The sequence below is a fragment of the Anolis carolinensis genome, chromosome 1, assembly GCF_035594765.1.
Source record: "Anolis carolinensis isolate JA03-04 chromosome 1, rAnoCar3.1.pri, whole genome shotgun sequence".
In the NCBI taxonomy this organism is placed as follows: domain Eukaryota; kingdom Metazoa; phylum Chordata; class Lepidosauria; order Squamata; family Dactyloidae; genus Anolis; species Anolis carolinensis.
The window spans coordinates 238,986,040-238,998,458 of record NC_085841.1 but is presented as its reverse complement, the minus strand read 5'-3'; the positions used below and the strand labels follow the sequence as shown (position 1 = coordinate 238,998,458).

Genomic DNA, 12,419 nt, shown 5'->3' with positions numbered 1-12,419 from the left:
TCCAGGAGAAGCTGACCATAGTGTTGGAGAACCTAAAGATTTTAAAGAGGTGTTCTCCCAAGTTTAAAATAGTGATTTTTAATTCACGGCTTTTCCAATTTCATAGAGGTCCTGTCTCCTGAACTCCAGCGAATAATAAGAGCTGACTGTATAGTTTTACATTCTTACCAAGTTGGATGTTTGAGGAAAGTGTGTATTTAGAATGTTGAAAAGCTTAGTAAAAGGTAAAGGTTTTCCCCTGACATTAAGTCCAGTCGTGTCCGATTCTGGGGGTTGGTGTTCATCTCCATTTCTACGCCGAAGAGCCGGTGTTGTCCGTAGACACCTCCTAGATCAGATGGCCGGCATGACTGCATGGAATGCAGTTACCTTCCCGCCAGAGCAGTACCTATTGATCTACTCACATTTGCAGAAGCTGGGGCTAACAGTGGGAGCTCACTCCACTCCTCATATTCAAACCACCACCTTTCGGTCAGCAAGTTCAGCAGCTCAGCGGTTTAAGCTGCTGCGCCACCCGTGGCTCCTTGAAAGACTTAAGTTCAACTTAACTGTCTTGAGATTGTGTCCTGCCCTGTATCTCTTCAATACAGATCTTACAAAACCATAAGCTAAATATACTGCTTTGTAGCTGTGAAACAGATTCCAGATCAAATGCATTTCAGGTCAGAGAGTTTCCGCAGTTAACACCAGCACACTGAATTTTCCTCCATTTTTAACATGTTCATTGAGGAAGTGGGCTTCCTTAAACTTCTACCTCAAAAAAAATAATAATCAAAGAACATCCTGTTTTCTGGCCGCTTTCTCATCTGGATATCAGATGAATTCTGGGAAACTGATAATAATGCACAGAATAACCTGAAAACAAAGCCACTGCCATCTAGAGGCCAAAAGCACACTGCATGGTGGAGATTTTACAGTGAAATATCCCTTTTGTTCGCCTTCAAGTACCAGCTCAGTTTTAGTTTTGATGGCATCCTTAGAGTAATTTTGATATGACAGGTTGAGCACCCCCTATTGGGAATTTCAAAATATTCCAAAATCTAAAACTGTCCACCTGAGTAGCTGAGACAGCAACACCATTTCTTTCTGATGGCTCAGTATACCTGTATATTGTTGCATGTACAAAATTATTACCAATATTGTTTATGAAATTACCTTCAAGCTATGTATATAAGTTGTACAGTACATGAAATATTAATGTTCATTATTTATTTATTTATTTACAGTATTTATATTCCGACCTTCTCACCCCGAAGGGGACTCAGGGAGGATCACAATGTACACATATATGGCAAACATTCAATGCCATATGAACATAGCGACAGAGACAGAGATACAGAGGCAATTCAATCTTCTCCAGCTTCCAGCTTCCTGAGGGTATGTTTGATTCCGGCCACAGCAGGAGCAGCTGCTTCATCATCCACTGTGATGCCAATTCCTTGGATATTTCCTCATTCCAAACCCTGCTGGACTGTCTTTTAATGGTGTCATAAATTAGTTAAATTAGCCTCCCCACATAAGTGGTACCTAAATTTCCTACTTGATAGATGCAACTATCTTTCGGGTTGCTTAGGTCAACAATGAGCAGGGCTATTTTTTATTTTAATGGTCAGGTGCTCACTCTGACATGGGCTGACCTCGAACTCATGACCTCTTGGTCATAGTGATATATTACAGCTGGATAATAACCAGTCTGTGCCACAGCCCTGTCTTCAGAACATCTCTCTATGTATACAAATATAGGTACAGAAGAGTCTCACTTATCCAACATAAACGGGCCGGCAGAATGTAGGATAAGCGAATATGTTGGATAATAAGGAGAGATTAAGGAAAAGCCTATTACACATCAAATTAGATTATGATTTTACAAATTAAGCACCAAAACATCATGTTTAACAACAAATTTGACAGAAAAAGTAGTTCAATACGCAGTAATGCTATGTAGTAATTACTGTATTTACAAATTTAGCACCAAAATATCATGATGTATTGAAAACATTGACTACAAAAATGAGTTGGATAATCCAGAATGTTGGATAAGTGAGACTCTACTGTATTCCCAAAACAGTCATAAACACATCTGGACTGAAGCACTTTGATGAAGAGATACTCAATCTGTACCTGCTTCAGCTTCTATAGAAGTTGTTCTCTCTGTCCCAAAAGGAATTCAGTATACTTTACTCCTCAGGTTTCTACCCAATACATAATTTATATTGAAAATTATTCTGCATCTATATTCTACATTCTTTATTTCATGCCTAGACTTTGTGTCCACCTATTCTAATAACCATAAAGACAAGTTTGGCACTAGCTACTAGGCTTGATCGATCAATGAAAAATTTGATTCTAAACTCGTTTCAAAACTAGAGGGGGGCAGCTTTTCGTTTCTGATGGTATTTCCGAATTTGGCCCCCAAAATTTTTCGAAATTAACGAAAATTCGTTATTTTCAAAATTAATTCGTTAATGGCGGACGCGCATGCGCAATTCCCAAAAACAGCACAGAGGGAGAGGACTTTACAGGACTCTCCCACCCTCATTTTTTGAGTGATCTTCTTCAAACTTGGTACAGTGGTAGAACACATTTAACACTGATAGCTCACCAAAATTTGGAACGTTTCCCTTATCCTCTGATTTTTGGAGAATTTTCATAGCTTTTATAATAAACCATTTTTTAATAATTGCAGAAATCTGTTCCTGGTTTGAAAGTCTTATTTTCTGTTAAATTGGGTTGTCTTTACTGTGAAAGTCATTGTTCTACTTCAGAAACTTTGTTTTTGTGGCTGAAACTTTGTTAAATTGGTGTGTGTGTGATATATATTGTGTGTGTGTGTGTGTATATATATATATATATATATATATATATATATATATATATATATATATAGAGTCCCTGCTTATGTGTGTGTGTGTGTGTGTGTGTATAGGTAAAGGTAAAGGTATCTCTTGACGTTAAGTTCAGTCATGTCTGACTCTGGGGGTTGGTGCTCATCTCCATTTCTAAGCCCAAGAGCCAGTGTTGTCCATAGACACCTCCAAGGTCATGTGGCCGGCATGACTACATGGAGTGCCATTACCTTCCCAGAAACACCCAGAAAATGGGAATTCCAGACAGGAAACAATCAGGGCCAGCTAATACCTCCCAACAAAGGATTCCCCCAGGTAGTAAGCAGCCAGGCTTTGAAGCTGCAAGGCTATTCAATGCTAATCAAGGTGACCAATTGCAACATTCACACTTGCCTCCCACAGACAAGAGTTCTTTCTCCCACCCTGGACCTTCCACAGATATATAAACCCCACTTGCCTAGCTTCGCACAGACGTCAAAACCTCTATGTCTGCCACAGATGTGGGTGAAACGTCAGGAGAGAATGCTTCTGGCACATGGCCATAGAGCCCGGAATACATACCACAACAGTGTGATCCCGGCCATGAAAGCTTTCGACAACACAACCACAGTATCCATTCAAGTTCATGTAGCGTGGTATGGAGACCTGTATTGGGGGAGGGAGGGTGCGAATCTGGGCCCCTGGGAGTCGTAGTCCTCCCTCCCTCCCTCCCTCCCTCCCTCCCCGGGAGCAGCCGAGGACGGGCCTGGCCCACACCCCCTCACATCCCGGGACTCTTCCTCCTCACCGCCGGGCCCCTCTCTGTCTCTCCAGGCCTGAGCTGAGGCGAGGCGGCGGCGGCGGCCATTTCCCCCCTCCGTCTTCCTCCTCCTCCTCCTCCTCGGCCTCCTTCCCCCTCGCCCCCTCCCATTGGCTGAGCCCGTGACGCCCCTTTTGCTGAGGGGCAAAAGGAAAGGAGTTTGGGTGATTTGCAAAAGCTTTTTTTTCCTAACGAAAAAAACGAAGAAATAAAAAAAAACGGCCTCTCGCGATTTGAAACCGCGATATCCAGACGTGTGGACAATCAAGGTCGTATATTGCTTCAAAACAAACGAAAATAACGAATTAATAACGGGTAACGGGGAAATCGAATTATTTGAGCAAGCCTACTAGCTACTGTTTATCTGTCTTGAGGGGGAATCACTCTTCTGTGTGACTGACATAAACAATGTTTCTATTATAGGAAAACAGCATCTGTTGCCCTCAACCCTTGCAACAAGAAGTACCGATTTTAATAAAGTACGTCCTGTTGTACTTCCTGTTTGCTTGCTATGGTTGATTAGCAGAGCAATCTGTGGAAAATACCATGAAAATGATTTCACAAGAGAAAGGACCCCTAAATCAATTCCACCCATGATTGTTCTTGTGTAACCCACCTCAAGACTGCCAAACACATTTATAAAATATTTTCATTTGAAAATCAGAACAGGTTTATTAATAATAACTTCTCTAAGCTAAATAAGAGGAACCCAACTTTCCATGTAAAGACAATGCAAGCAAAGTGAAGTGAATAAAATCTGCTGCAAAAGAAGGGCTGCCAGAGTAAAAATTGTACCCTAAATAATGGTATAGAAAAGGGAATTTCAGCAGCTGTTGCTTCTTATGCAATCAGTTAACAAGTAACATCTGCTGAAATTCCCTCTTTTAATGGTTTGTTGCTAAATGCCAATTTCAACTTATGGCAGCCCTATGAACTTATAAGTCGATTTCAATTTATGGCAACCCTGTAAATGAAAGACCTCCAAGGCCCCATCTACACTGAACATATAATTCAGTTTCAGAATGCAGATTAACTGCATTGAACAGGATTATATGGCAGTGGAGAAGAGGCTCAAATTATCTAAACCTCAACAGCCCCACTGAGGTTTTGCAAACTCGAGGCTGTGACTTCCTTGATTGAATCTATCCACCTAAAAAATGGTCTTCTCTTTTCCTGCTATCTTCTACCTTATCAAGCATTATTGTATTTTCTCGTGAGCCATGTCTTCTCATGATATGGTCAAAGTATGCCAGCCTCAATCAACACTATGCTATTCTAACTACTATCACAGAGCAAAGATCTAGACAGGTTTTAAATATTCCTTGGGATATGTAACACATTTTCCTGCAAGTAGACATGAAACAAGAATATGCCAGTGAGCGATGGAGCTCTGTAATATCTATTGGTGAATTTTAATGATAAGGTGGAATTGGACCACAAAATGTAGAAAATAAAATGCTTTAACAATAAAGTCAATTGTTCCTACAAAAACCAAAATAATAATCATTGGGGAGACTCTGGAGGGGCAGTTCCTCAATAGAAGAACTAATAATAATAATAATAATAATAATAATAATAATAATAATAATAATAATAATAATAATAATAATAATCTTTTTTTGTATCCCGCCCCATCTCCCCGAAGGGACTCGGGGCGGCTCACAACAGGGACAAGCCCGAAACAACAACACAACATATTTGACAAAAACTTAAAACATTCCAACAATACACAAAATAAAATAATGGACAATACATTAAAATCCAAACAGATAAAATCAGCATAATTAAAAGCAAACCAGCGGGGACAGGTTACATAAAGTGCTGTATCATGGAAATAAGTAACAGTGATAAAGTGCCATACGCTTTTAAAACAGAAGTATTCTAATGACAGCTCTATTGGGCCTATTCATTCAAACGCGCTCTGGAACAACCATTTTTTCAATTCCTGGCGGAAAATGGGCAGGGAAGGAGCTAACCTGATCTCCTTAGGGAGAGAGTTCCAGAGCCGGAGGGCCACTGCTTCACATGTAAAATATTCCAGGTTCAGTTTTTAGCTGAGACTTTGGAAGTATCCTGTTTGAAATCCTGGGGAGTTGCTCTAATGTCAGTGTAAACAAAGGCAATGCTCTAGCTCAGCAAAAAGGCATTTCCTATTTTCTTGACCTTACATCACTCACATCTGTCAAGAAGAAAATGCCAATTTTCTTCTTGTGATCGAGATGACCACCCTCCCCCCCCCCCCCCAGGACTTTGTAAAAGATAGTTCAAAAATCAAGACTTTATGTTCTATATTCCATATATTTATAGTAGAAGGTGATTGAGACTTTTTACTGGAGTTTACTGGAGTGGATTATCCCTGCACTCTGAGGCAAGAGATAACAACTTCATGAATTGTAAAATCATGCTGCTAAAACTCCACTTTTATGAATTTCCATATTGGGTTCTCCAGATGTTATGAACTTCGTTCTTATCAAATATTTTCAATTGTTTATATCACTCATGATTCCCCTTTATGCAATGTAACTCACTTTTATGGATTCTCCCTTATTTCCATGAAATCTATCTGTCTGCCTATATGTATTTGTACTCTTTGGGATCCCCGGAAAATATGTATTTTTCCCAGCAGGGTTTATATTCCAACTTTGTTTTATTTTTCATTTTATTTCATATAATTGTCAAGTCATGAAATCAAATAGGAAATATTCTGAACTCAACCTGAACCCTAGAACCCATCCCAGCTCCTATGACCCAGGCTTCCCCTTCCCAAAAACAAAAGGTGATTCGCCCCCAAGGCAAACATTGTCATATCTCACCCAAAGGAAAAACCAGGACACCTCAGGAAGGCGCCCTGCAGAGCCTGTAAATATGGCTCATTACCACCCATCCTTACTTCCACCTCTGACACCCCAAGGCATATCTAAAATCTGTATACGTGACAGGAACCCTTGATTGCTGTCATTAATCCCTTTAGAAATCGGTCTAGCAGGAATTAATATGATATTTCCTGCCCTGTCACTTCATTGTTTCAATAACTCCCGCCTTCTCCTCCCTGATTGGCTCGAGTGGGGAAAAAAAGCAGCTCCCTATTGGGCCAACAGAGCAAGGCGGGAAACGAAAGCCCGCCTCGTTCAACCCTCTAGCCTATCCGCGATCAGATGGGCGGGGGAGCGGGGTGGGAAATTCAAGGGGCTGTCAGACTGAAACATTGTATAAATATGGCTTTATTTTGATTATATGGTACCCTAGTAGACTGAATGATCACTACTAGAGTCCTTTTCAGCTGAATCGCTCAATAAAGACTCCTTGGCGGATTTTCCTTCAACTTTGGCGGACCTTCTTCATTTCGGCTTCAGGTTGTATTGCGGCTCATATTCTCCTATTGGCTCCGCCAAGGTCCGTTCTCTCAGGACCGGATCGGCTCTCTCCTTAAGGGGCCCGATCCCCTAAAAACGCGGTCGACAACATAATTTGGCTTTACCACGAAGGGACTTGCTTGGAAGTTCCAAAAATCAATTTTTAGGCTAAAATTCCAAGCGGCGACCTTGGTCCAGATATTCTGGAACAGGTTGGGGAGAGAAACGGCTGCAAGGAGGGCCCTCCGACCAACAATTTGACCTCATTTCACATCCAAATTTCTCTGGCAGTCCCTTTCTCTCTCTAGATCTGATTCAGGATACTGAACAAAGGAGCCAGATAGGAGGAAGCAGATTTTTAGCTCCTCGAAGGAAAGGCGCCAACGTGAAACAGGGGACGCCCTGAAAAGGAACCGTTTCCGTTGTTAAGACCCAGGTGGGCGGAGCTCTGGAGGTATTGCACTTCGGATCAGGGCTCGGTAACAAATTCCTGGTGAAACGCGGGAACATCTGGCACCTGAAAGCATGTGAGAGCAGTCTAGCGTGCAGTTGCAGGTTCAAGGATCGTAGGGTAGGGGAACGGTTGTGCTCCCGGGTCACCTGCGGATTCCACGAACGCTAGCCATTCAGCCTTAGTGGAGGGAACTCTTGAAAGGACGAGCTGCATCCTGACCGGTTGGGTGAGTCGTTACTCCATTAACTGTCGGTGTGGGCAGGGGCTGAGCTAAGGATGGGTGTTTGTTCAGCATGTCTAGGGTGTCCCACCCCAGCAGACATCCCCAGGGATTCTCCATTGGGTAAGATCCTGGCCAATTGGGGTGGGCTTGCATTGAAAAACATGGTGCAGGCCAGGTTGGGCTAACTCAGCGCGCATAAGTGGCCCCTCGTGGCCCTTGAAGGGGGAACAGCTTGCCCCCCCCCCGCTTGAGTCGCCGAATTAAAGGTGACTCGCCATGGGGAGGGCAGGTGGTTCCAGCTTGCTTATGCCACGATGTTCATGGCCCTAAAGCCAGGGAGAGAATTGGAGGGGGGAGGGGGTCCACGTCTTCCCATGCAGAGATTTGGGCTCCAAAAACAACCCCCCCAAAGATTCCTCTCTAGACCCTTTCCCCTTACCCCCTCCTCCAGAGGATTTTCTGGACACATTTGCTTGCCTTCTCGCCCAGGCCCTCTGCCCCATCCCTATCCCTACTTTTTCTCCTCACCCTGAATCCTACACTGATCTAGGACTCCCAAATTGGCCTTCCAAGGGAACCCTTACTTCAGGGATCCCCCCCCCAAGAAATTCCCCTCCAGAGAGTTCAGCCCAGTCTAACGTGGAGGAGGGCTCCCAGCCCCCTCCCCTCTCACCCCGAAACACACCTGATCCAAAACACTGTTCCTCTTCTCAAGTCACACTCTCTCAGCCCCCATCCCAGCCGTTCCTTTGAAGCCTGATGCCCCCCCCCCCCCAAGTTGTATCTGCCCCTGCCACTCAACTCCTGCCACATTCAGAGTTTTCCTCAGATGGGAAGAATCACCCCACCATCCCCCCTCCTTCTCTTGCCCCCACCAGGCTCTCTCTCTGCGCTCATTCCTCTCTTGGAGAGAGAGGAGAAGGAGGGGCTGCAGGGAGATTGTGCAAAGAGGACACTTTTTTTCTCTTCCTGTTTTTGGAGGGGCAAAGGGGGGAGGGGGGCATTCCTTTAGCCGCTTCTGTTTCTTAATTTCCCCTTTTCTTTCTCTCCCATCTGGGAAGCATGGCAAAGGATTTGGGTGGGGGAGGGGGACTCCCAGAAAAGTGTTGGTTTAAAAGCCACCAGTGATATATAGTTTTCTGGGAAGGAGGGCTGGAATGGACTAGCTTAGTGCTATGCTCTCTCTCTCTCCCTTTTCTTCTGTGCCATCTCACCTCCCTATTTTCAAAGGTTCAAGCCCTAATATTTTGTGACCACCCCCCCCCCCAGAGAAATCCTGCTGCTTCTGTGGTTTTAACTTTTTTTTCTCTCTCTCTCCTCAAACCTCCCTTATCTTGGGGAGAAAAGGGGGGGGGGATGGAAGAATTGATGTATTTTTCTATATGTGAGTTTTTTTTCTCTCTCTCTCTTCCACTTCATGTTTTCCTAGGCCAAAATGCACTTCAACATTCTCCTTTTTCAAAGCTTTCTCCCCCCCCCCTCTTCCTTCCCAGCATCCCCATTTCTCCTTATAAACATACAGTCAAAATCCTGGTTTACTTTTATAGTAAAGGCACTCTTTCACTCTCCACAGTTCCCCAACAATCTCCTTTCTTCCTTTCGGGTCCTTCTCCCTCCTTTTCCCTGAGTGCATGCGTGTGAATGTTTTAAAAATCCCTCTAACTGCCTTTAAAAATGAGGAGGGCATTACTGCGTCCAGGGGACCTTCCAGGCACAGCTGAAGAGATCCAGAGGACCGGACCCAACCACCTGACTGAGGACATCAGACCAGACTGCAAGACCCATAATCCATACCTGCCACCATGAACAGTTCTAAGACCTGGGTAAGGGCTCCCGGAGTGCGCTGTGGATTTCATGCAGCAGCTAGAACCCGGAGGCCATTGAAGATGGTCCTGTGAGGGTAAGCCCGGACCCCCAGTCACCCAGAAGAGACAGCCCCACCTGTGGCTGATCTGAGACCCCCACGGGGGAAGCAGCCCCATCTGCCTGGCTCAGGGGCTAGAGACTAAGACACTGCTGAAAGGATTCTTGCACATGGCAGGCTTTTATGGCCAGACCACCGTATGGTGACCTCCAGCTGGCCTGGTTCTGCCCTGGCAAAGGGCTACTGAGTGCAGGTCTGCCTTTGACGCTGCCAAGGAGGCCCTCATGACATCACCAGGGGACAGAATTGGCCGCCATGGCAGGAGATGTCCCAGAAGAAGTGAACAGGATTCTACCAGTGACCACCATGAGGGAAGGATGTTCCGCCCTCACCAGAGCTGTGCCAAAGAAGGACCCCAGGACTGCTGGAGCCCTCACAAGGTATGAGTGACTTCCCTGACTAACCCCACCAGGGGAGGGAGGGGGGGGCTTATAATCTGTCCTTAGTTTCCCTAGGCACTCTCTCCTTTCCGTCTCCTCTGTTGGAGTGCTGGACCTGCCTGCAGTCACCAGGAGGCGCCGTGCTGTGAGGCGCAGAAGCTGTGCCCAGTTGCCCCCAGCTGCCAACTACAAAGGGGGGCCCAAGCTGCAGCCAAGAAAAGGCAGCCAAATGGGAGTACTGCATCACAGCCTCCATCATCCCCAACTCTCACCACCTCCACCTTCATGCTCCATTTCCCATGACTCCAGACCAAGGGACACCTGCTTCAACACCATGGGATCACCCACCACTGACTGAACCTCAGCTTTCACCTCTTCAAGCTCCTGCCCTCCAACCAAAAGGCACAATCTGATCTACCAAGGCAGAGGCCCTGCATGCAGTGAAATGTCGGGGCTTTGGGAAATGTTCATAGCCATTTCCAAGCCCCGAAGGGGGGAAAATGTGATCGAGATGACCACCCTCCCCCCCCCCCCAGGACTTTGTAAAAGATAGTTCAAAAATCAAGACTTTATGTTCTATATTCCATATATTTATAGTAGAAGGTGATTGAGACTTTTTACTGGAGTTTACTGTGGATTATCCCTGCACTCTGAGGCAAGAGATAACAACTTCATGAATTGTAAAATCATGCTGCTAAAACTCCACTTTTATGAATTTCCATATTGGGTTCTCCAGATGTTATGAACTTCGTTCTTATCAAATATTTTCAATTGTTTATATCACTCATGATTCCCCTTTATGCAATGTAACTCACTTTTATGGATTCTCCCTTATTTCCATGAAATCTATCTGTCTGCCTATATGTATTTGTACTCTTTGGGATCCCCGGAAAATATGTATTTTTCCCAGCAGGGTTTATATTCCAACTTTGTTTTATTTTTCATTTTATTTCATATAATTGTCAAGTCATGAAATCAAATAGGAAATATTCTGAACTCAACCTGAACCCTAGAACTCATCCCAGCTCCTATGACCCAGGCTTCCCCTTCCCAAAAACAAAAGGTGATTCGCCCCCAAGGCAAACATTGTCATATCTCACCCAAAGGAAAAACCAGGACACCTCAGGAAGGCGCCCTGCAGAGCCTGTAAATATGGCTCATTACCACCCATCCTTACTTCCACCTCTGACACCCCAAGGCATATCTAAAATCTGTATACGTGACAGGAACCCTTGATTGCTGTCATTAATCCCTTTAGAAATCGGTCTAGCAGGAATTAATATGATATTTCCTGCCCTGTCACTTCATTGTTTCAATAACTCCCGCCTTCTCCTCCCTGATTGGCTCGAGTGGGGACAAAAAGCAGCTCCCTATTGGGCCAACAGAGCAAGGCGGGAAACGAAAGCCTGCCTCGTTCAACCCTCTAGCCTATCCGCGATCAGATGGGCGGGGGAGCGGGGTGGGAAATTCAAGGGGCTGTCAGACTGAAACATTGTATAAATATGGCTTTATTTTGATTATATGGTACCCTAGTAGACTGAATGATCACTACTAGAGTCCTTTTCAGCTGAATCGCTCAATAAAGACTCCTTGGCGGATTTTCCTTCAACTTTGGCGGACCTTCTTCATTTCGGCTTCAGGTTGTATTGCGGCTCATATTCTCCTATTGGCTCCGCCAAGGTCCGTTCTCTCAGGACCGGATCGGCTCTCTCCTTAAGGGGCCCGATCCCCTAAAAACGCGGTCGACAACATTCTGGTCGCAACTACAGTTTGTGTCCTTACTATAAAGAAACACACTGCATCTTTAATGGTTCAAGCATAAGCAGAAAGCTTTTTCCATGAGAATATCAATGCTGGAGTCAATCTACCATAATAATATTTCAGAGTAACAGAGCCTTAGGATGTACCTACACAGTTGAATTGATGCACTTTGACACCACTGTAACTGCCATGGCCCTGTACTATGGAATCCTGGGAGTGTAGATTCACCAGATTTTAGCCTTCTCTTCTAGAGTCTGTACTTCACCAACTACAATTCCCAGGATTCCATAGCATTAAGCCATGGCAGTTAAACTGGTGTCACTGTAGAAGCTAAACAAGACCAAAAACTCTTCTCCAGCCTCTGACTGAATTCAAAGTACACATCAAACTTTCCACAGATTCTTTAAACTATCACAATCTCAAGTTTACCATGAAAACAAAGGACACCTATGCCGTCTGCATGACTTAAGAAATAACAAAGCAAACTGTATGCAATGACAGTGGCTCCACACCTTTAAAAGCTAGATCATTAATGCTCCATAATGAAAAAAAGGTTGGCCTGCTGGTCTCTACGTGTCACAATTTTCCACCCATTATACGAAGAAAAGGCCTGGATCCATATTGTAAAGGGGAATGCTAAGGGTTAAATATCCTCTGGCTAAGCAGTATAGAACATATG

At 44.4% G+C, this 12,419-nt stretch overlaps 1 protein-coding gene across 3 annotated transcripts in view; it reads right to left on the bottom strand.

The window, feature by feature from the left end:
- obsl1 (obscurin like cytoskeletal adaptor 1) overlaps positions 1–12,419 on the bottom strand; it is a 75,195-nt gene that overhangs the window by 24,931 nt on the left and 37,845 nt on the right. The window lies entirely within an intron of this gene.